This window comes from Meriones unguiculatus, chromosome 5 (assembly GCF_030254825.1).
Source record: "Meriones unguiculatus strain TT.TT164.6M chromosome 5, Bangor_MerUng_6.1, whole genome shotgun sequence".
Taxonomy (NCBI): Eukaryota; Metazoa; Chordata; class Mammalia; order Rodentia; family Muridae; genus Meriones; species Meriones unguiculatus.
In genome coordinates, this window is record NC_083353.1 from 61,115,072 (window position 1) to 61,141,208 (window position 26,137).

Here is a 26,137-nt window from a genome sequence, read left to right on the forward strand (position 1 = left end):
CACAAAAAATACGCTTCCAACGAAATTACCCCAGAACACAAAAAATTCACTTGCAACGAAATCTCCTGAGAACACAAATATTCGCTTCAAATGAAATCACCCCAGAGTACAAAAAACTCGCTTCCAACAAAATGACTCCAGAGCACAGAAAACATGCTTCCAAAGAAATGACCCACTACTTCTAAAATTTGCTTCCATCGAAAAAACAGGAGAACACAAAAAATTCTCTTCCAACGACATTACTCCAGAAGACAAAAAATTCTTTTCAAACGAAATCTCCTTAGAACACAAATATTCGCTTCCAAAGATATCATCCCAGAGCACAAAAAATTCGCTTCCAAAGAAATCACACTAGAATACAAAAATTCCCTTTCAACGGAATCACGCGAGAACACAAAAAATTAGCTTCCAACGAAATGACTCCAAAGCACCGAAAACATGCTTCCAACGAAATGACCCCCTACTTAAAAAATTGCTTCCATCGAAAAAACCGGAGAACACAAAAAATTCTCTTCCAACAACATTACCCCATAAGACAAAAAATTCTTTTCCAGCGCAATCTCCTGAGAACACAAATATTTGATTATAACGAAATCACCCCAGAGCACAAAAAATTCGCTTCCAACGAAATGACTCCAGAGCACAGAAAACATGCTACCAATGAAATGACACCCTACTTCAAAATTTGCTTCCATTGAAAAAACAGGAGAACACAAAAAATTGTATTCCAACTATATTACCCCAGAAGACAAATATTCTTTTCCAACGAAATCGCCTGAGAACACAAATATTCGCTTCCAAAGATATCATCCCAGAGCACAAAAAAATCATTTCAACGAAATCACCCTAGAACTCCGAATTCCCTTCCAACGAAATCACCCGAGAACACAAAAAATTCTCTTCCAATAAAATTACCCCAGAATACAAAAAATTGACTTGCAACGAAATCTCCTGGGAACACAAATATACGCTTCCATCGAAATCATCCCAGAGCACAAAAAATTCGAATCCACCAAAATGACTCCAGAGGACAGAAAATATGCTTCCAACGAAATGACCACCTACTTCAAAAATTTGCTTCGATCAAAAAACCGGAGAACACAAAAATTCTCTTCCAACGACATTACCCCAAAAGACAAAAAATTCTTTTCCAAAGAAATCTCCTGAGAACACAAATATTCGCTTCCAAAGATATCATCCCAGAGCACAAAAAATTTGCTTCCAACGAAATCACCCTAGAACACAAAAATTCCCTTTCAATGATATCACCCGAGAACACAAAAAATTCGCTTCCAACGAAATCACCCCAGAGCACAAAAAATTCGCTTCCAACGAAATGACTCCAGAGCACAGAAAACACGCTTCCAACGAAATGACCCCATACTTCAAAAAATTGCTTCCATCGAAAAAACCGGAGAACACAAACAATTCTCTTCCAACAATATTACCCCAGAAGACAAAATATTCTTTTCCAAAGAAAACTCCTGAGAACACACATGTTCGCTTCCAAAGATATCATCCCAGAGCACAAAAAAATCATTTCAATGAAATCACCCAAGAACACAAAAATTCCCTTTCAAAGAAATCACGTGAGAACACAAAAAATACGCTTCCAACGAACTTACCCCAGAACACAAAAAATTCACTTGCAACGAAATCTCCTGAGAACACAAATGTTTGCTTCCAAAAAATCATCCCAGAGCACAAAAAAATTTCCTTCCAACGAAATCACTCTAGATCACAAAAAATTCCCTTTCAACGAAATCTCCCGAGAACACAAAAAATTCGCTTCCAACGAAATCACCCCAGAGCACACAAAATTCGCTTCCAACGAAATGACTCCAGAGCACAGAAAACACGCTTCCAACGAAATGACCCCCTACTTCAAAAATTTGTTTCCATCGAAAAAACCGGCGAACACAAAAAATTCTCTTCCAACGACATTACCCCAGAAGACAAAAAATTCTTTTGCAACGAAATCTCCTGAAAACACAAATATTCGCTTCCAAAGATATCATCCCAGAGCACAAAAAATTCGCTTCCAACGAAATCACCCTAGAACACAAAAATTCCCTTTAAATGAAATCACAAGAGAACACAAAAAATTCGCTTCCAACGAAATCACCCCAGAACAAAAAATTCGCTTGCAACGAAATCTCCTGAGAACACAAATATTCGCTTCCAATGATATCATCCCAGAGCAAAAAAAATTCGCTTCCAACGAAATCACCTCAGAAAACAAAAATTCCCTTTCAAAGAAATCACCCGAGAACAAAAAAAATTCGCTTCCAACGAAATGACTCCAGAACACAGAAAACACGCTTCCAACGAAATGACCCCCTACTTCAAAAATTTGCTCCATTCGTAAAACCGGAGAACACAAAAAACTCTTTTCCACCGAAATCTCCTGAGAACACAAATATTCGCTTCCAAAGATATCATCCCAGAGCACAAAAAATTCCCTTCCAACGAAATCACCCTAGAACACAAAAAATTCGCTTCCAACGAAATCACCCCAGAGCACAGAAAATATGCTTCCAAAGAAATGACCCCATACTTCAAAAATTTGCTTCCATCGAAAAAACCGGAGAAGTCAAAAAATTCTCTTCCAACGATATTACCCCAGAAGACAAAAATTCTTTTCCCAAGAAATCTCATGAGAACACAAATATTCACTTCCAAAGATATCATCCCAGAGCACAAAAAATTCCCTTTCAACGAAATCTCCCGAGAACACAAAAAATTTCCTTCCTTCGAAATCACCCCAGAACACAAAATATTCGCTTCCAACGACATCACCTCAAAGCACAAAAAATTTGCTTCCAACGAAATGACTCCAGAGCACAGAAAACACGCTTCCAACGAAATGACCCCCTACTTCAAAAATTTGCTTCCATTGAAAAGTCCGGAGAACACAAAAAATTCTCTTTCAACAATATTACCCCATAACACAAAAAATTCATTTCCAAAGAAATCTCCTGAGAACACAATAGTTTGCTTCCAAAAATCATCACAGAGCACAAAAAAATTCACTCCCGACAAAATCACCCTAGAACACAAAAAATTCCCATTCAACGAATTCTCCCGAGAACACAAAAAATTCACGTGCAAAGAAATTACCACAGAACAGAAAAAATTTCCTTCCTTCGAAATCACCCCAGAACACAAAAAATTCGCTTCCAACGAAATAATGCTAGAACAGAAAAAAATACTTTTCAACGAAATCACCCGAGAACACAAAAAATTTGCTTTCAACGAAATTACCCCAGAAGACAAAAAATTCGCTTCCAACGAAATCACCCCAGAACACAAAAAATTCACTTCCAACGATATGACTCCAGAGCACAGAAAACATGCTTTCAATGAAATGAAACCCTACTTCAAAAATTTGCTTCCATCGAAATCACCCGACAACACAAAAAATTCGCTTCGAACAATATTACCCCCGAAGACAAAAATTTCTTTTCCAACGAAATCTCCTGAGAACACAAATATTCGCTTCCAACGAACTCACCCCAGAGCATAAAAAATTCACTTCTAACAAAATCACCCTAGAACATAAAAATTCCCTTTCAACAAAATCACCCGAGAACACAAAAAATTCGCTTCCAACGAAATGAACGCAGAACACAAAAAAATCGCTTGCAACGAAATCTCCTGAGAACACAAATATTCGCTTCCAACGAAATCACCCCAGAGCACAAAAAAATTTGCTTCCAACGAAATGAACGCCTACTTCAAAAATTTGCTTCCATCGCATAAAAAGGAGAACACAAAAAATTCTCTTTCAACGATATTACCCCAAAAGACAAAAAATTTTTTCCAACGAAATCTCCTGAGAACACATATATTTGCTTCCAAAGATATCATCCCAGAGCACAAATAATTTGATTCCAACGAAATCACCATAGAACAAAAAAATTCCCTTTCAAAAAAATCACCTGAGAACACAAAAAATTCGCTTCCAACGAAATGACTTCAGAGCACAGAAAACATGCCTCCAACGAAATGATCCCATACTTCAAAAATTTGCTTGCATGGAAATCACCCGAGAACACAAAAAATTAACTTCCAAAGAAATTACCCCAGAAGAGAAAAATTTCTTTTCCAACGAAATCTCCTGAGAACACAAATATTCACTTCCGAAGATATCATCCCAGACCACAAAAAAATTCGCTTCCAAAGAAATCACCCTAGAACACAAAAATTCCCTTTCAAGGAAATCACCCGAGAACATAAAAAATTTGCTTCTAACGAAATTACCCCAGAACACAAAACATTTGCTTGCAACGAATTCTCCTGAGAACACAAATATTTGCTTCCAAAGATATCATCCCAGAGCACAAAAAAATTCTCTTCCAACAAAATCACACTAGAACGCAAAAAATTCCCTTTCAACGATATCACGCGTGAACACAAAAAATTCGCTTTCAACGAAATGAGTCCATAGCACCCAAAACATGTTTCCAACGAAATGACCCTCTACTTCAAAAAATTGCATCCATCGAAAAAACCGAAGAACACAAAAAATTATCTTCCAACAACATTACCCCATAAGACAAAAAATTCTTTTCCAGCGAAATCTCCTGAGAACACAAATATTCGATTACAACGAAATCACCCCAGAGCACAAAAAATTCGCTTCCATCGAAAAGACTCCAGAGCACAGAAAACGTGCTTCCAATGAAATGACCCCTACTTCAAAAATTTGCTTCGATCGAAAAAACCGGAGAACACAAAAAATTCTCTTCCAAGGACATTACCCCAGAAGACAAAAAATTCTTTTCCAACGAAATCTCCTGAGAACACAAATATTCGCTTCCAAAGATATCGTCCCAGAGCACAAAAAATCATTTCAACGAAATCACCCTAGAACTCAAAAATTCCCTTCCAACGAAATCACGTGAGAACACAAAAAATACGCTTTCAACGAACTTACCCCAGAACACAAAAAATTCACTTGCAACGAAATCTCCTGAGAACACAAATATTCGCTTCCAACTAAATCACCCCAGAGTACAAAAAATTTGCTTGCAACGAAATGACTCCAGAGCACAGAAAACACGCTTCCAACGAAATGACACACTACTTCAATAATTTGCTTCCATCGAAAAAACCAGAGAACACAAAAAATTCTCTTCCAACGATATTACCCCAGAAGACAAAAATTCTTTTCCAACGAAATCTCCAGAGAACACAAATATTCGCTTCCAAAGATATCATCCCAGACCACAAAAAATTCGCTTCCAAAGAAATCACCCTAGAACACAAAAATTCCCTTTCAAGAAAATCACCCGAGAACACAAAAAATTCGCTTCCAACGAAATGACTCCAGAGCACAGAAAACATGCTTCCAACGTAATGACCCCCTACTTCAAAATTTTCTTCCATCGAAAAAACCGGAAAACACAAAAAATTCTCTTCCAACGACATTACCCCAGAAGACAAAAAATTCTTTTGCAACGAAATCTCCTGAGAACACAAATATTCGCTTCCAAACTTATCATCCCAGAGCAAAAAATATTCGCTTCCATCGAAATCACCCCAGAACACAAAAATTCCCTTTCAACGATATCACCCGAGAACACAAAAAAGTCGCTTCCAACGATATGACCCCCTACTTCAAAAAATTGCTTCCATCGAAAAAACAGGAGATCACAAAAAATTCTCTTCCAACGATATTACCCCAGAAGACAAAAAATTCTTTTCCAACGAAAACTCCTGAGAACTCAAATATTCGCTTCCAAAGATATTATCCCACAGCACAAAAAAATCATTTCAACGAAATCACCACTGAACACAAAAATTCCCTTTCAAAGAAATCACGTGAGAACGCAAAAAATACGCTTCCAACGACATTACCCCAGAAGGCAAAAAATTCGCTTGCAACGAAATATCCTGAGAACACAAATATTAGCTTCTAATCAAATGACCCCAGACAATAAAAAATTCGCTTCCAACGAAATTACCCCAGAACACAAAAAATTGCTTCCATGAAAACACCCCAGAACACAAAAATACCCTTCCGACGAAATGACTCCAGAGCACAGAAAACACACTTCCAACGAAATGACCCCCTGCTTCAAAAATTTGCTTCCATCGAAAAAACCGAAGAAAACAAAATATTCGCTTCCAACGAAATTACCCCAGAACACAAAAAAATTCGCTTCCAACGAAATCTTCTGAGAACATGAATATTGGCTTCCAACGAAATCACCCCAGAACACAAAATTTAGCTTCCAACATAATGACTCCAGAGCAGAGAAAACACGCTTCCAAAGAAATGACACCATATTTCAAAAATTTGCTTCCATCGAAATCACCCAAAAAAACAAAAAATTCGCTTCTAACGAAATTACCCCAGAACACAATAAATTCGCTTCCAACGAAATTTCCTGGGAACACAATATCTGCTTCCAAAGAAATCATCACAGAGCACAAAAAAATTTGCTTCGAACGAAATCACCCTAGAACACAAAAAATTCCCTTCCATCGAAATCACTCCAGGACAAGGAAATTCAGTTTCAACGAAATCACCCTAAAACAAAAAATTCCCTCAATGAAATCACCCGAGAACACAAAATATTCGCTTCCAACGAAATCACCCCAGAGCACAAAAAATTCCCTTCCAACGAAATTACTCCAGAGCACAGAAAACAAGCTTCCACCGAAATGAGCCCAGAACACAAAAAATTCCCTTTCAACGAAATCACCCGAGAACCCAAAAAATTTGCTTCCAACGAAATCACCCAAGAGCACCAAAAATTCGCTTCCAACGAAATGACTCCAGAGCACAGAAAACACGCTTCCAATGAAATGATGCCAGAACACTAAAAATTTCCTTTAAACGAAATCACCCGAGAACACAAAAAATTTGCTTCCAACGTAAATACCCCAGAAAACAAAAAATGCGCTTCCAACGAAATCACCCTAGAACACAAAAAATTCTCTTTAAATGAAATCACCCGAGAACACAAAAAATTCGCTTCCAACGAAATCAACCCAGAGCACCAAAAATTCTCTTCCAACTAAGTGACTCCAGAGCACAGAAAACACGCTTCCAACAAAATGACCCCCTACTTCAAAAATTTACTTCCATCAAACAAACCAGAGAACACAAAATATTCGCTTCCAACAAAATTTCCACAGAACACAAAAAATTCGCTTCCAACGAAATCACCCCGGAACACAAAAAATTCACTTCCAACGAAATGACTCCAGAGCACAGAAAACAGGCGTCCAAAGAAATCACCCCAGAACACTAAAATTTCGCGGCCAACGAAATCACCCGAGAACACAAAAAATTCACTTGCAACGAAATATACACAGAGTACAAAAAATTGGCTTCCAACAAAATGACTCCATAGCACAGAAAACACGCTTCCAACGAAATGACCCCAGAATACTAAAAATTCACAGCCAACGAAATCACCCGAGAACACAAAAAATTCGCTTCCAACGTAATTACCCCAGAACACAAAAAATTCGCTTCCAACGAAATCACCCCAGAGCACAAATAATTCCCTTCCAACGAAATGACTCCAGAGCGCAGAAAACACGCTTCCAACGAAATGACCCCCTGCTTCAAAAATTTGCTTCCATCAAAAAAACCAAAGAAAACAAAAAATTCACGTCCAACGAAATTACCACAGAACAGAAAAAATTCGCTTCCAATGAAATCTCCTGAGAACACAAATAGTCGCTTCCAAAGAAATCATCCTAGAGCCCAAACAAGTTCGCTTACAATGAAATCACCCCAGAGCGCAAAAAATTCCCTTCCAACGAAATGACTCCAAAGCACAGAAAACACGATTATAACGAAATGACCCCCTACTTCAAAAATTTGCTTACATCGAAAAAACTGGAGAACACAAAAAATTCACTTCCATCGAAGTCACCCCAGAACAGAGAAAATTCTCTTCCAACGAAATCACCCTCGAAAACAAAAACTTCCCTTTCAACGAAATCACCCGAGAACACAAAAAATTTGCTTCAAACGAAATTACCCCTGAACACAAGAAATTCGCTTCCGACGAAATCACCCCAAAGCACATAAAATAGCTTCCAACGAAATGTCCCCATACTTCAAAAATTTGCTTCCATCGAAATCACCTGAGAACACAAAATAATTCGCTTCCAACCAAATTACCCCAGAACACAAAACATTCGCTTCCAACGAAATCACCCCTGAACACAAAAAATTTCGCTTCCAACGAGGTGACCCCCTACCATAAAAATTTGCTTCCATCAAAAAAACCAGAGAACACAAAAAAATTTGCATCCAACGAAATTACCCCAGAACACAAAAAATTCACTTCCAACAAAATCTCCTGAGGACACAAATATTCGCTTCCATAGAAATCACCCCAGAGCACAAAAAATCCGCATCCAATGAAATCACCCTAAAGCAAAAAAAATTCACTTTCAACGAAATCACCTGAGAACAAAAAAAGTCACGTCCAACGAAATTACCCCAGAATAGAAAAAATTTACTTCCAACCAAATCAACCCAGAGCATAAAAAATTCCCTTCCAACAAAATCACCCGAGAACAAAAATATTGGCTTCTAAAGAAATTACCCCAGAAGAGAAAAAAATTGCTTCCAACAAAATCACCCCAGAGCACAAAAAATTCCCTTCCAATAAATCACCTGAGAACAAAAATATTGGCTTCCCACAAAATTACCCCAGAACGGAAAAAATTTCCTTCCATCGAAATCACCGCAGAACACAAAAAATTCGCTTCCAACGAAATGACTCCAGAGCACAGAAAACACGCTTCCAATGAAATCACCCCAGAACACAAAAAATTTGCTTCCAACGAAATTACCCCAGAACACAATAAATTCGCTTCCAAAGATATCTCCTGAGAACACAAATATTTGCTTCCAAAGAAATCATCCCAGAGCACAAAAAAATTCGCTGCCAACGAAATCACCCTAGAACACAAAACATTCCTTTTCAACGAAATCACCCGAGAACACAAAAAATTATCTTCCAACGAAATCACCCCAGAACACAAAAAATTTGCTTCCTACGAAATGACTCCAGAGCACAGAAAACACGCTTCGAATGAAATGATACCATACTTCAAAAATTTGCTTCAATCGAAAAAACTGGAGAAAACAAAAAATTCTCTTCCAACGATATTACCCCAGAAGACAAAATATTTGCTTCCAACGAAATCTCCTGAGAACACAAATATTCGCTTCGAAAGAAATCATCACAGAGCACAAAAAAATTAGCTTCCAACGAAATCACAAAAGAACACAAAAAATTCCCTTCCAACGAAATCACCCCAGAACACAAAAAATTTGCTTCCAATGAAATCAACCCAGAACACAAAAAATTTGCTTCCAATGAAATGACTCCAGAGCACAGAAAACACGCTTTCAACAAAATCACCCCATACTTCAAAAAAATTCGCTTCCAACGAAATTGCCCCAGAACACAAAAAATTCTCTTCCAAAAAAAATCAACCCTGAACACAAAATATTCGCTTCCATCGAAATCATACCAGAACACAAAAAATTCGCTTCCAAAGAAATTACACCAGAACAGAACAAATTCGCTTCCAAGGAAATCACCCCAGAACACAAAAAATTCGCTTCCAACGAAATGACTCCAGAGCACAGAAAACATGCTTCCAACGAAATGACCCCCTACTTCAAAAATTTGCTTCCATCGAGAAAACCTGACAACAAAAAAAATACACTTCCAACGAAAATACCCTAGAACACGAAAAATTCGCCTCCACTGAAATCATCCCAGAACACAAAAAATTCGCTTCCAACGAAATCAACACAGAACACAAAAAATTTGCTTCCAACGAAATCACCCTAGAACACAAAACATTCCCTTTCAACGAAATCACCGGAGAACACAAAAAATTCACTTCCAACGAAATGACTCCAGAGCACAGGAAACCCGCTTCGAATGAAATGATACCATATTTCAAAAATTTGCTTCCATCGAAATCACCCGAGAACACAAAAAATTCGCTTCCAACGAAATTACCCCCGAACACAAAAATTCGCTTCTAACGAAATCACCCCAGGACACAAAAAATTCGCTTCCAACAAAATGAATCCAGAGCACAGAAAACACGCTTCCAACGAAATGACCCCAGAACACAAAAAATTCCCTTTCAACGAAATCACCCCAGACCACCAAAAATTCGCTTCCAACGAAATCACCCCAGAACACAAAAAATTTGCTTCCAAAGAAATGAATCCAGAGCACAGAATACACGCTTCCAACGAAATGACACCAGAACACTAAAAATTCCCTTTCAACGATATCACCCTAGAACACAAAAAATTCGCTTCCAACGTAATTACCCCAGAAAACAAAAAATTCGCTTCCAAAGAAATCACACCAAAGCACCAAAAATTCCCTTCCAATGAAGTGACTCCAGAGCACAGAAAACACGCTTCCAACGAAATGACCCCCTACTTCAAAAATTTGCTTTCATCGAAAAAACTGGAGAACACAAAAAATTCCCTTCCAACGAAATTACCCCAGAACACAAAAAAATTTGCTTGCAATGAAATCTTCTGAGAACATGAATATTCGCTTCCAACGAAATCACCCAATAACACAAAAAATTCGCTTCCAACGAAATCACCCGAGAACACAAAATATTCGCTTCTAACAAACTTGCCCCAGAGCACAAAAAATTAACTTCCAACGAAATGACTCCAGAGCACAGAAAACAAGCTTCGAATAAAATGATACCATACTTCAAAAATTTGCTTCCATCGAAATCAACCGAGAACACAAAAAATTCGCTTCCAACAAAATGACTCCTGAGCATAGAAAACACGCTACCAAAGAAATGACCCCAGAACACAAAAAATTCGCTTCCATCAAAATCACCCTAGAACACAAATAGTTTGTTTCCAACGAAATCACACCAGACCACAAAAAATTCGCTACCAACGAAATCACCCCAGATCACAAAATCTTCATTTCCAACGAAATCACACCAGAACAGAGAAAAATTCGCTTTTAACGAAATGACTCCAAAGGACATAAAACCCGCTTCCAACGAAATTACCCCAGATCACAAAAAATTCCCTTCCAATGAAATCACCCCAGAACACACACACACAAAAAAAATTGCTTCCAATGAAATTACCCCAGAACGCAAAACATTCTCTTACTACAAAAACATTCCAGAGCAAAAAAAAAAAAAAATGCGTTTCCAACAAAATCACACCAGAACAGAGAAAAATTCGCTTCCAATGAAATGACTACAAAGGACATAAAACCCTCTTCCAACAAAATTACCCCAGAACACCAAAAATTCGCTCCCACAGAAACCTCCCCAGAACACAAAAAAATCGCTTCGATAGAAATCAACCCAGAACACAAAAAATTCGCTTCCATCAAAATGACTCCAGAGCACAGGAAACACGCTTCCAAATAAATCACCCCATACTTCAAAAAATTCGCTAACAACAATATCATCCCAGACCACAAAAAATTCGCTTCCATCGAAATCACCCTAGAATACAAAAATTCCCTTTCAACGATATCACCCTAGAACACAAAAAATTCACGTCCGACGAAATTTCCCCAGAACACAAAAACTTCGCCTACAACGAAATCACCCCAGAACACAAAAAATTCGCTTCCAACGAAATGACTCCAGAGCACAGAAAACAGGCTTCCAACGAAATGACCATAGAACACAAAAATTCCCTTTTAACAAAATCACCCGAGAAAACAAAAAATTCGCTTCCAACGAAATGACTCCAGAGCACAGAAAACACGCTTCCAACGAAATGACTCCAGAGCACAGAAAACATGCTTCCAACGAAATGACCCCAGAACACAAAAAATTCCCTTTTAACGAAATCTCCCGAGAACACAAAAAATTCGCTTCCAACGAAATCACCCCAGAGCAACAAAAATTCCCTTCCAACGAAGTGAATCCAGAGCACAGAAAACACGCTTCCAACGAAATGACCCCCTACATCAAAAATTTGCTTCCATGGAAAAAACCTGAGAACACAAAAAATTCGCTTCCAACAACATTACCCCAGAACACAAAAAAATTCGCTTGCAACGAAATCTTCTGAGAACACAAATATTCGCTTCCAGGAAGTCACCCAAGAACACAAAAAATTTGCTTCCAACGAAATGACTCCAGAGCACAGAAAACACGCTTCGAACGAAATGATACCATACTTCAAAAATTTGTTTCCATTGAAATCACCCGAGAACACAAAATATTCGCTTCCAACGAAATCACCCCAGAACAAAAAAAATTCGCTTGCAAGGAAATCTTCTGAGAACACAAATATTCGCTTACAAAGAAAACATCCCAGAGCACAAAAAATTCGCTTCCAACGAAATCACCCTCGAACACAAAAAATTCCCTTTCAACGAAATCACCCGAGAATACAAAAAATTCGCTTCCAACATAATCAACCCAGAGCACAAAAAATTCGATTCCGACAAAATGACTCCAGAGCACAGAAAATACCATTCCAATGAAATGACCCCAGAACACCAAAAATTCGCTTTCAATGAAATCACCCTAGAACATAAAAAATTCGCTTCCATCGAAATCACCATAGAAGATAAAAAGTTCGCTTCCAACCAAATCACTCCAGAGTACAAAAAATTTGCTTCCAACGAAATCACCCTAGAACATAAAAAATTCGCTTTCAATGAAATTACCCCAGAACACAAAAAATTCGCTTCCAACGAAATCTCCTGAGAACACAAATATTCGCTTCCAAAGAAAACATCCCAGAGCACAAAAAATTCGCTTCCAACGAAATCACCCCAGAACACCAAAAATTTCTTTCAACGAAATGACCCCAGAACACAAAAAATTCCCTTTCAACGAAATCACCCGTGAACACAAATATTCGCTTCCAAAGATATCATCCCAGAGCACAAAAAATTCGCTTCCAAAGAAATGTCTCCAGAGCTCCGAAAACATGCTTCCAACGAAATGACCTCCTACTTCAAAAATTTACTTCCGTCGAAAAAACCGGAGAACAGAAAAAATTCGCTTGCAACGTAATCTTCTGAGAACACAAATATTCGCTTCCAACGAAATCTCCCCAGGACACAAAAAATTCGCTTCCAACAAAATGACTCCAGAGCACAGAAAACACGCTTCGAACGAAATGATACCATACTTCAAAAATTTGTTTCCATTGAAATCACCCGAGAACACAAAAAATTCGCTTCCAAAGAAATGACTCCAGAGCACAGAAAACACCCTTTCACGAAATGACCCCTTACTTCAAAAATTTGCTTCCATCGAAGAAACCGGAGAACACAAAAAATTCTCTTCCAACGATATTACCCCAAAACAGAAAAAATTCTTTTCCAACGAAATCTACTGAGAACACATTCGCTTCCAAAGATATCATCCCAGAGCACAAAAAAATCGCTTCCAACGAAATCAAACTAGAACACAAAAAATTAGCTTGCAACGAAATCTCCTGAGAATACAAATATTTGCTTTCAACGAAATCACCCCAGAGCACAAAAAATTCGCTTCCAAAGAAAAGACTTCAGAGCACAGAAAACATGCTTACAACGATATGACCCCCTACTTCAAAAATTAGCTTCCATGGAAAAAAACGGAGAACACAAAAAATTCTCTTCCAACCATATTACCACAGAAGACAAAAAATCCTTTTCCAATGAAATCTCCTGAGAACACAAATATTCGCTTCCAAAGTAATCACTCCAGACCACAGAAAACACGCTTCCAACGAAATCACCACAGACCACCAAAAATTCGCTTCCAACAAAAACACACCAAGACAGAAAAAATTCGCTTCCCATGAAATTGCCCCACGACACAAAAAATTTGCTTCCAACGAAATCACCCCAACCACAAAAAATTATCTTCCAAAGAAATGACTCCAGAGCACAGAAAACACGCTTCCAAGCAAATGATCCCATACTTCAAAAATTGGCTTCCATCGAAATCACCCGAGAACACAAATATTCACTTCCAACGAAATTATCCCAGAACACAGAAAATGCTCTACCAACGAAATCACATCAGAGCACAAAAAATTCGCTTCCAACGAAATGACTCCAGAGCACAGAAAACACGCTTCCAACGAAATGACTCCCTACTTCAAAAATTTGCTTCCATCGAAAAGTCCTGAGAGCACAAAAATTTCTTTTCCATCGAAATGACCCCAGAACACAAAAAACTCGCTTCCAACGAAATCTCCTGAGAACAAAAATATTCGCTTCCAAAAAAAAACCATCCCAGGGCACAAAAAATTCGATTCCAATGAAATGACTCCCTACTTCAAAAATTTGCTTCCATCAAAAAGTCCTGAGAGCACAAAAATTTCTATTCCATCGAAGTTACCCCAGAACAAAAAAAATTTGCTTCCAACGAAATCTCCTGAGAACACAAATATTCGCTTCCAAAGAAAACATCCCAGAGCACAAAAAATTCTCTTCCAACAAAATGACTCCAGAGCACAGAAAACACGCTTCCAATGAAGTGACTCCAGAACACAAAACATTCGCTTTCAACGAAATCACCCTAGAACATAAAAAATTCGCTTCCATCGAAATCACCATAGAAGACAAAAAACTCGCTTCCAACCAAATCACTCCAGAGCACAAAATATTCGCTTCCAACAAAATCACCCCAGACCACAAAAAATTCTCTACCAATGAAATGACTCCAGAGCACAGAAAACATGCTTCCAAGGAAATGATCCCATACTTCAAAAATTGGCTTGCATCGAAATCACCCGAGAACACAAAAAATTCACTTCCAACGAAATTATCCCAGAACACAGAAAATGCGATACCAACGAAATCACATCAGAGCACAAAAAAATCGCTTCCAACGAAATGACTCCAGAGCACAGAAAACACGCTTCCAACGAAATTACTCCCTACTTCAAAACTTTGCTTCCATCGAAAAGTCCTGAGAGCACAAAAATTCTATTCCATCGAAATTACCCCAGAACACAAAAAATTCGCTTCCAACGAAATCTCCTGAGAACAAAAATATTCGCTTCCAAAAAAAAGCATCCCAGAGCACAAAAAATTCGCTTCCAATGAAATGACTCCCTACTTCAAAAATTTGCTTCCATCAAAAAGTCCTGAGAGGACAAAAATTTCGATTCCATCGAAATTACCCCAGAGCACAAAAAATTCGCTTCCAACAAAATGACTCCAGAGCACAAAAAACACGCATCCAATGAAGTGACTCCAGAACACAAATATTCACTTCTAAAAAATTATCCCAGAGCACAAAAAATTCGCTTCCAACAACATCAACCTAGAACACAAAAAATTCTCTTTCAACGAAATCACCCGAGAATACAAAAAATTCGGTTCCAACATAATCAACCCAGAGCACAAAAAATTCACTTCCAACAAAATGACTCCAGAGCCCAGAAAACACGCTTCCAATGAAATGACCGCAGAACACAAAATATTCGCTTTCAACGAAATCACCCTAGAACATAAAATATTCGTTTCCATCGAAATCACCATAGAAGACAAAAAATTCCCTTTCAATTAAATTACCCAGAACACAAAAAATTTGCTTGCAACGAAATCTCCTGAGAACACAAATATTCGCTTCCAAAGAAAACATCCCAGAGCACAAAAAATTCGCTTCCAACGATATAACTCCAGAGCTCTGAAAACATGCTTCCAATGAAATGACCTCCTACTTCAAAAATTTACTTCCATCGAAAAAACCGGAGAACACAAAAAATTTGCTTGCAACGAAATCTCCTGAGAACACAAAATATTCGCTTCCAACGAAATCACCCCAGAACACAAAAAATTCGCTTCCAACGAAATGACTAAAGAGCACAGAAAACACGATTCCAAGGAAATGATACAATACTTCAAAAATTGGCTCCCATCGAAATCACCCGAGAACACAAAAAATTCGCTTCCATCAAAATCACCATAGAAGACAAAAAATTCGCTTCCAATCAAATCACTCCAGAGCACAAAAAATTTGCTTCCAACGAAATCACCCTAGAACACAAAAAATTCCCTTTCAAGGAAATCACCCGAGAACACAAAAAATTCGCTTCCAACGAAATCACTCCAGAGGACAAAAAATTCGCTTCTAACGAAATGACACCAGAGCACAGAAAACACGCTTCCAACGAAATGACTCCCTCCTTCAAAAATTTGCTTCCGTCAAACAAACCAGAGAACACAAAACATTCATTTCCAAAGAAATGACCCCAGAACACAAAAAAATTCACTTCCAATGAAATCTTCTGAGAACACAAATATTCACTTCTAAAGAAATCATCCCAGAGCACAAAAAATTCGCTTCCAACAAAATCACCCTAGAACACAAAAAATGCCCTTTCAATGAAATCACCTAAGAATACAAAAATTTCGATTCCAACATAATCAACCCAGAGCACAAAAAATTCGCTTCCAACAAATTGACTCCAGAGCACAGAAAACATGCTTCCAATGAAATGACCCCAGAACAAAAAAATTCACTTTCAACGAAATCACTCTAGAACATAAAATATTCGCTTCCATCGAAATCACCATAGAAGACAAAAAAATCGCTTCCAACCAAATCACTCCATAAAATTCCCTTTCAATGAAATTACCCCAGAACACAAAAAATTCTCTTGCAACGAATTCTCATGAGAACACAAATATTCGCTTCTAAAGAAAACATCCCAGAGCACAAAAAATTCGCTTCCAATGAAATGACCCCAGAACACAAAAAATTCCCTTTCAAGGAAATCACCCGAGAACACAAAAAATTCGCTTCCAACGAAATCACCCCATAGGACAAAAAATTCACTTCCAATGAAATGACTCCAGAGCACAGAAAACATGCTTCCAACGAAATGACCCCTTCCTTCAAAAATTTGCTTCCATCAAACAAACCGGAGAACACAAAAAATTCATTTCCAAAGAAATGACCCCAGAACACAAAAAAATTTGCTTCCAACGAAATCTTCTGAGAACACAAATATTCACTTCTAAGAAATCATCCCAGAGCACAAAAAATTCTCTTCCTACAAAATCACCCTCGAACATAAAAAATTTCCTTTCAAAGAAATCACCCGAAAACACAAAAAATTCACGTCCAACTAAATTAACCCAGAACACAAGAAATTCGCTTCCAACGAAATTACCCTAGAACACAAAAATTTCGCTTCCAACAAAATCACCGCAGACAACAAAAAATTCTCTTCCAACGAAATGACTCCAGAGCACAGAAAACACGCTTCCAAGGAAATGATCCCATACTTCAAAAATTGGCATCCATCGAAATCACCCGAGAACAAAAAAAATTCACTTCCAACGAAATTATCCCAGAACACAGAAAATGCGCTACCAACGAAATCACCCCAGAGCACAAAAAAATTCGCTTACAACGAAATGACTCCAGAGCACAGAAAACACGCTTCCAACAAAATGACTCCCTACTTCAAAAATTTGCTTCCATCAAAAAATCTTGAGAGCATAAATATTTCTATTCCATCGAAATTACCCCAGAACACAAAAAATTCGCTTCCAACGAAATCTCCTGAGATCACAAATATTCGCTTCCAAAGAAAACATCACAGAGCACAAAAAATTCGCTTCTAACAAAATGACTCCAGAGCACAGAAAACACGATTCCAATGAAATGACTCCAGAACACAAAAAATTCGCTTTCAACGAAATCACTCTAGAACATAAAATATTCGCTTTCATCGAAATCACCATAGAAGACAAAAAATTCGCTTCCAACCAAATCACTCCAGAGCACAAAAAATTTGCTTCCAACGAAATCACCCTAGAACATAAAAAATTCCCTTTCAATGAAATTACCCCAGAACACAAAACATTCGCTTCCAACGAAATCTCCTGAGAACACCAATATTCGCTTCCAAAGAAAACATCCCAGAGCACAAAAATTTCACTTCCAACGAAATCACCCCAGAACACCAAAATTTCCCTTTCAACGAAATCACCCCAGAACACAAAAAATTCGCTTCCAACGAAATCAACCCAGAGCACAAAAAATTCACTTCCAACGAAATGACTCCAGAGCTCCGAAAACATGCTTCCAACGAAATGACCTCCTACTTCAAAAATTTACTTCCATCGAAAAAACCGGAGAACAGAAAAAATTCGCTTGCAAGGAAATCTTCTGAGAACACAAATATTCGCTTCCAACGAAATCTCCCCAGAACACAAAATATTCGCTTCCAAAGAAATGACTCCAGAGCACAGAAAATACGCTTCGAACGAAATGATACCATACTTCAAAAATTTGTTTCCGTTGAAATCATCTGAGAACACAAAAAAATCGCTTCCAAAGAAATGACTCCAGAGCACAGAAAAGTCGTTATGAATGAAATGACCCCTTATTTCAAAAATTTGCTTCCATTGAAGAAACCGGAGAACACAAAAAATTCTCTTCCAACGATATTACCCCAGAAGAGAAAAAATTCTTTTCCAACGAAATCTCCTGAGAACACAAATATTCGCTTCCAAAGATATCATCCCAGAGCACAAAAAATTCGCTTCCAACGAAATCACCCCAGAACACAAAAAATTCCCTTTTAGAGAAATCACCCGAGAAAACAAAAAATTCGCTTCCAACGAAATCACCCCAGAGCACAAAAAATTTGCTTCCAATGAAATGACTTCAGAGCAAAGAAAACACGCTTCCAACGATATGACCCCCTACTTCAAAAATTTGCTTCCATCGAAAAAACCGGAGAACACAAAAAATTCTCTTCCAACCATATTACCCCAGAAGACAAAAAATTCTTTTCCAAAGAAATCTCCTGAGAACACAAATATTCGCTTCCAACAAAATCACCCTAGAACACAAAAAATTCCCTTTCAACTAAATCACCAGAGAACACAAAAAGGTTACGTCCAACGAAATTACTACAGAACGGAAAATATTTGCTTCCATTGAAATCAAAGCAGAACACAAAATATTCGATTCCAAAGAAATCACCCTAGAACACAAAAAAAATTCCCTTTCAACGAAATCACCGGAGAACACAAAAAATTCGCTTCCAACGAAATCACCAAAGAACACAAAAAATTCGCTTCCAACGAAATCACCAAAGAACACAAAAAATTTACTTCCAACGAAATGACTCCAGAGCACAGAAAACACGCTTCCAACGAAATGACCCCCTACTTCAAAAATTTGCTTCCATCGAAAAATCCTGAGCACACAAAAATTTCTCTTCCAACGAAATCACCTCAGAACACAAATAAATTGTTTCCAACGAAATGACCCAATTCTTCAAAAATTTGCTACCATCTAAATCACCCGAGAACACAAAAAATTCGCTTCCGAAGAAATCAACCCAGAGCACAAAAAATTCGCATCCAACAAAATGACTCGAGGGCACAGAAAACAGGCTTCCAACGAAATGACACCCTACTTCAAAAATTTGTTTCCATTGAAATCACCTGAGAACACCAAAAATTCGCACCAAAAAATTAGCCCAGAAAACAAAAAATTCGCTTGCAACGAAATCTCCTGAGAACACAAATATTCGCTTCCAACGAAATCACCCCAGAGCACAAAAAAATTCGCTTCCAACGAAATGACCCCCTATTTCAAAAATTTGCTTCCATCGAAAAAAAACGGAGAACACAACAAATTCTCTTCCAATAATATTACCCTAGAAGACAAAAAATTTTTTCCAACGAAATCTCCTGAGAACACATATATTCGCTTCCAAAGATATCATCCCAGAGAACAAAAAATTCGATTCCAACGAAATCACCCTACAACAAAAAAATTCCCTTTCAAAAAAAATCACCTGAGAACACAAAAAATTCCCTTCCAACGAAATCACCCCAGAGCACACAAAATTCGCTTCCAAAGAAATGACTCCAGAGCACAGAAAACACGCTTACAACGAAGTGACCCCCTACTTCAAAAATTTGTTTCCATAGAAAAAACCGGAGAACACAAAAAATTCTCTTCCAACGACATTACCCCAGAAGACAAATTCGCTTCAAACGAAATCACCCCGGAGCACAAAAAATTCGCTTCCAACGAAATGACTCCAGACCACAGAAAACATGCTTCCAATGAAATGACACCGTACTTCAAAATTTGCTTCCATCGAAAAAACCGGAGAACACAAAAAATTCGCTTTCAACGATATTACCCCAGAAGACAAAAAATTCTTTTCCAACGAAATCTCTTGAGAACAGAAATATTCGCTTCCAAAGATATCATCCCAGAGCACAAAAAATTCGCTTCCAACGAAATCACCCTAGAACACAAAAATTCCCTTTAAACGAAATCACAAGGGAACACAAAAAAATTCGCTTCCAACGTAATCAGCCCAGAACAAATAATTCGCTTGCAACGAAATCTTCTGAGAACACAAATATTCGCTTACAAAGATATCATCCCAGAGCAGGAAAAATTCGCTACCAACGAAATCACCTCAGAAAACAAAATTTCCCTTTCAAAGAAATCACCCGAGAACAAAAAAAATTCGCTTCCAACGAAATCACCCCAGAACACAAAAATTCGCTTCCATCGAAATCTCCTGAGAACACAAATATTCGCTTCCAACGAAATCACCCCAGAGTACAAAAAATTCGCTTCCAACGAAATGACTCCAGAGCACAGAAAACACGCTTCCAACGAAATCACCCGAGAACAGAAAAAATTTGCTTTCAACCAAATCACCCGAGAACACAACAAATTCACTTCCAACGATATTACCCCAGAACACAAAAAATTCGCTTGCAACGATATCACCCTAGAACATAAAAAACTCGCTTCAAACGAAATCCCCCGAGAACACAAAAAATTCGCTTCCAACGAAATCACGCCAGAGCACAAAAAATTTGCTTCCAACGAAATGACTCCAGAGCACAGAAAACACGCTTCCAACGAAATCACCCGAGAACACAGAAAATTCGCTTCCAACGAAATCTCCTGAGAACACAAATATTCGCTTCCAACGAAATCACCCCAGAGTACAAAAAATTCGCTTCCAACGAAATGACTCCAGAGCACAGAAAATACGCTTCCAACGAAATCACCCGAGAACAGAAAAAATTTGCTTTCAACAAAATCACCGGGGAACACAACAAATTCGCTTCCAAAGAAATTACCGCAGAATACAAAAAAATTCGCTTGCAATGAAATCACCCTAGACCATAAAAAACTCGTTTCAAACGAAATCACCCGAGAACACAAAAATTTCCTTTCAACGAAATCACCCGAAAACACAAAAAATTCTCTTCCAACGAAATCACCTTAGAACACGAAAAATTTGCTTCCAACGAAATGATCCAATATTTCAAAAATTTGCTTCCATCGAAATCATCCGAGAACAGAAAAAATTCGCTTCCAAAGAAATTACCCCAGAATACAAAAAATTTGCTTCCAAAGAAATGACTCCAGAGAACAGAAAACTCGCTTCCAACGAAATGACCCCCTACTTCAAAAATTTGCTTCCATCGAGAAGACTGGAGAACACAAAAAATTCTCTTCCAACGATATTACCCCAGAAGACAAAAAATTCTTTTCCAACGAAATCTCCTGATAACACAAATACTTGCTTCCAAAGATGTCATCCCAGCGCACAAAAACTTCGCTTCCAAAGAAATCACCCTAGAACACAAAAATTCCCATTCAAGGAAATCACCCGAGAACACAAAAAATTCGCTTCCAACGAAATCACCTCAGAAAACAAAAATTCCCTTTCAAAGAAATCACCCAAGAGCAAAAATATTCGCTTCCAACGAAATGACTCCAGAACACAGAAAACAAGCTTCCAACGAAATGACACCCTACTTCAAAAATTTGTTTCTATCGTAAAATCGGAGAACACAAAAAACTCTTTTCCACCGAAATCTCCTGAGAACACAAATATTCGCTTCCAAAGATATCATCCCAGAGCACAAAAAAATCATTTCAACAAAATCACCTTAGAACGCAAAAATTCCCTTTCAACGAAATCACCCGAGAACCCAAAAAATTCGCTTCCAACGAAATCACCCTAGAACACAAAAATTCCCTTTCAACGATATCACTCGAGAACACAAAAAATTCGCTTCCAACGAAATGACTCCTGAGCACAGAAAACATGCTTCCAACGAAATGACCCCCTACTTCAAAAAATTGCTTCCATCGAAAAAATCGGAGAACACAAAAAATTCTCTTCCAATGACATTACCCCAGAAGACAAAAAATTCTTTTCCAAGGAAATCACCTGACAACACAAATATTCGATTCCAAAGATATCATCCCAGAGCACAAAAAATTCGCTTACTACGAAATGACTCCTGAGCACAGAAAACACACTTACAACGAAATGACCCCCTACTTCAAATATTTGCTTCCATCGAATAAACCAAAGAACACAAAAAATTCGCTTGCAACGAAATCTCCTGAGAACACAAATATTCTCTTCCAACGAAATGATTCCAGAGCACAGAAAACATGCTTCCAAAGAAATGACCCCCTACTTCAAAAATTGCTTGCATCGAAAAAACCGGAGAACACAAAAAATTCTCTTCCAACGACATTACCCCAGAAGACAAAAAATTCTTTTCCAACGAAATCTCCTGAGATCACAAATATTTGCTTCCAAAGATATCATCCCAGAGCACAAAAAAAATTCGCTTCCAACGATATTACCCCAGAAGACAAAAAATTCTTTTCCAACGAAATCTCCTGAGAACACAAATATTCACTTGAAAAGATATCATCCCAGAGCACAAAAAAATCATTTCAACAAAATCACCTTAGAAGGCAAAAATTCCCTTTCAACGAAATCACCCGAGAACCCAAAATATTCGCTTCCAACGAAATCACCCCAGAGCACAAAATATTCGCTTCCAACGAAATGACTCCTGAGCACAGAAAACACGCTTCCAACGAAATGACCCCGTACTTCAAAAATTTGCTTCCATCGAAAAAACCGAAGAACACAAAAAATTCGCTTGCAACGAAATGTCCTGAGAACACAAATATTCGCTAGCACCAAATCACCCCAGAGCACAAAAAATTCGCTTCCAACGAAATGACTCCAGAGCACATAAAACACGCTTCCAACGAAATGACCCCATACTTCAAAAAATTGCTTCCCTCGAAAAAAACGGAGAACACAAAAATTCTCTTCCAACGACATTACCCCAGAGGACAAAAAATTCTTTTCCAACGAAATCTCCTGAGAACACAAATATTTGCTTCCAAAGATATCATCCCAGAGCACAAAAAATTCGCTTCCAACGAAATCACCCAAGAACGCAAAAATTCCCTTTTAAAGATATCACGCGAGAACACAAAAAATTCGCTTCCAAGGAAATTACTCCAGAACCCAAAAAATTAGCTTGCAACGAAATCTCCTGAGAACACAAATATTCGATTCCAAAGAAATGAGCCCAGAGCTCAAAAAATTCGCTTCCAATGACATGACTCCAGGAAACAGAAAACACGTTCCAACGAAATGACCCCATAATTCAAAATTTGCTTCCATCGAAAAGACCGGAGAACACAAAAAATTCTCTTCTAACGATATTACCCAGAAGATAAAAAATTCTTTTCCAACGAAATCTCCTGAGAACACAAATATTCGCTTCAAAGGATATCATCCCAGAGCACCAAAAATTCGCTTCCAATGAAATCACCCTAGTACACAAAAATTCCCTTTCAAAGAAATCACCCGAGAACACAAAAAATTCGCTTCCAACGAAATCACCCCAGAGCACAAAAAATTCGCTTCCAAAGAAATAACTACAGGACACAGAAAACACCCATCCAACGAAATGACCCCCTACTTCTAAAATTTGCTTCCATCGAAAAAATCGGAGAACACAAAAAATTCTCTTCCAACCATATTACCCCAGAAGACAAAAAATTCTATTCCAATGAAATCTCCTGAGAACACAAATATTGGCTTCCAATCTTATCATCCCGGAGCACAAAAAATTCGCTTCCAAAGAAATCACCCTAGAACACAAAAATTCTCTTCCAACGAAATCACCCCAGAATACCAAAAATTCGCTTGCAACGAAATCTCCTGAGAACACAAATGTTCGCTTCCAACGAAATTACCACAGAGTACAAAAAATTTGCTTCCAACAAAATGACTCCACAGCACAGAAAACATGATTCCAACGAAATGACCCCCTACTTCAAAAATTTGCTCCATCGAAAAGACTGGAAAACACAAAAAATTCGTTTCTAACGAAATTACACCAGAACACAAAAAATTCGCTTCCAACGAAATGTCCCGAGAACACAAATATTCGCTTCCAAAGATATCATCCCAGAGCACAAAAACTTCGCTTCCAAAGAAATCACCCTAGAACACAAAAATTCCCTTTCAACGAAATCACCAGAGAACACAAAAAATTCGATTCCAACAAAATCACCCCAAAACACAGAAAATTCGCTTGCAATGAAATCTCCTGAGAGCACAAATATTCGCTTCCAACGAAATCACCCCAGAGCACAAAAAATTTGCTTCCAAAGAAATGACTCCAGAGCACAGAAAACAGGCTTCCAACGAAATGACCCCTTACTTCAAATATTTGCTTCCATCGAAAAGACGGGAGAACACAAAAAATTCTTTTCTAAGGATATTACACCAGAAGACAAAAAATTCTTTTCCAACAAAATCTCCTGAGAATACAAATATTCGCTTCCAAGGATATCATCCCAGAGCACAAAAAATTCGCTTCCAAAGAAATCACCCTAGAACACAAAAATTCCCTTCCAACGAAATCACCCCAGAACACCAAAAATTCGCATACAACGAATACTCCTGAGAACACAAATATTCGCTTCCAGCGAAATCATCCCAGAGCACAAAAAATTCGCTTCCAACGAAATCACCCCAGAACAGAAAAAATTCGCTTCCAACGAAATTACCCCCGAAGACAAAAATTTCTTTTCCAACGAAATCTCCTGAGAACACAAATATTCGCTTCCAAAGATATCATCCCCGAGCACAAAAAAATCATTTCAACCAAATCACCCTAGAACGCACAAATTCCTTTCAAAGAAATCACCCGAGAACACAAAAAATTCGCTTCCAACGAAATCACCCCAGAGTACAAAAAATTCGCTTCTAACAAAATGACTCCACAGAACAGAAAACACGCTTCCAATGAAATGACCCCATACTTCAAAAATTTCCTTCCTTCGAAAAGCCCAGAAAACACAAAAAATTCTTTTCCAACGAAATTACACGAGAACACATAAAATTCGTGTCCAACGAAATCTCCTGAGAACACAACTATTCTCTTCCAAAGAAATCACCCTAGAACACAAAAAATTCGTGTCCAATGATATTGCCCCAGAACAGAAAATATGTACTTCCTACCAAATCAACCCCGAGCACAAAAAATTCCCTTCCAACAAAATCACCCGAGAACTAAAATATTGGCTTCCTAAGAAATTTCCCCAGAACGGAAGAAATTTGCTTCCATCTAAATCACTCAGGATCACAAATATGTGCTTCCAAAGAAATAACCCTAGAACATGAAAAATTCGCTTCCATCGAAATCACCCGAGAACACATTAAAAATCGCTTCCAACGAAATTACCCCAGTACACAAGAAATTCGCTTGCAACGAAATCTCCTGATAACACAAATATTCACTTCCAAAGAAATCACACCAGAGCACAAAAAATTCGCTTCTAACGAAATCACCCCAAAGCACAAAACATTTGCTTCCAACAAAATGTCCCCATACTTCAAAAATTGGCTTCCATGGAAATCACCTGAGAACACAAAATATTCGCTTCCAAAGAAATTACCCAAGAACACAAAAAATTCGCTTCCAACGAAATCACCCCAGAACACAAAATATTCGCTTCCACCAAAATGACTCCAGAGCACCAAAACACGCTTCCAACGAAACAACCGCCTACTTCAAAAATTTGCTTCCATCGAAAAAAACAGAGAACACAATAATTTCGCTTCCAACGAAATTACCCCAGAACACAAAAAAATTCGCTTGCAACGAAATCTCCTGAGTACACAAATATTCGCTTCCACAGAAATCACCCCAGATCACAATAAATTCGCTCCCAATCAAATCACCCTAGAACACAAAAAATTCGCTTTCAACGAAATCACACGAAAACAAAAATATTCGCTTCCAACGTAATTACCCCAGAA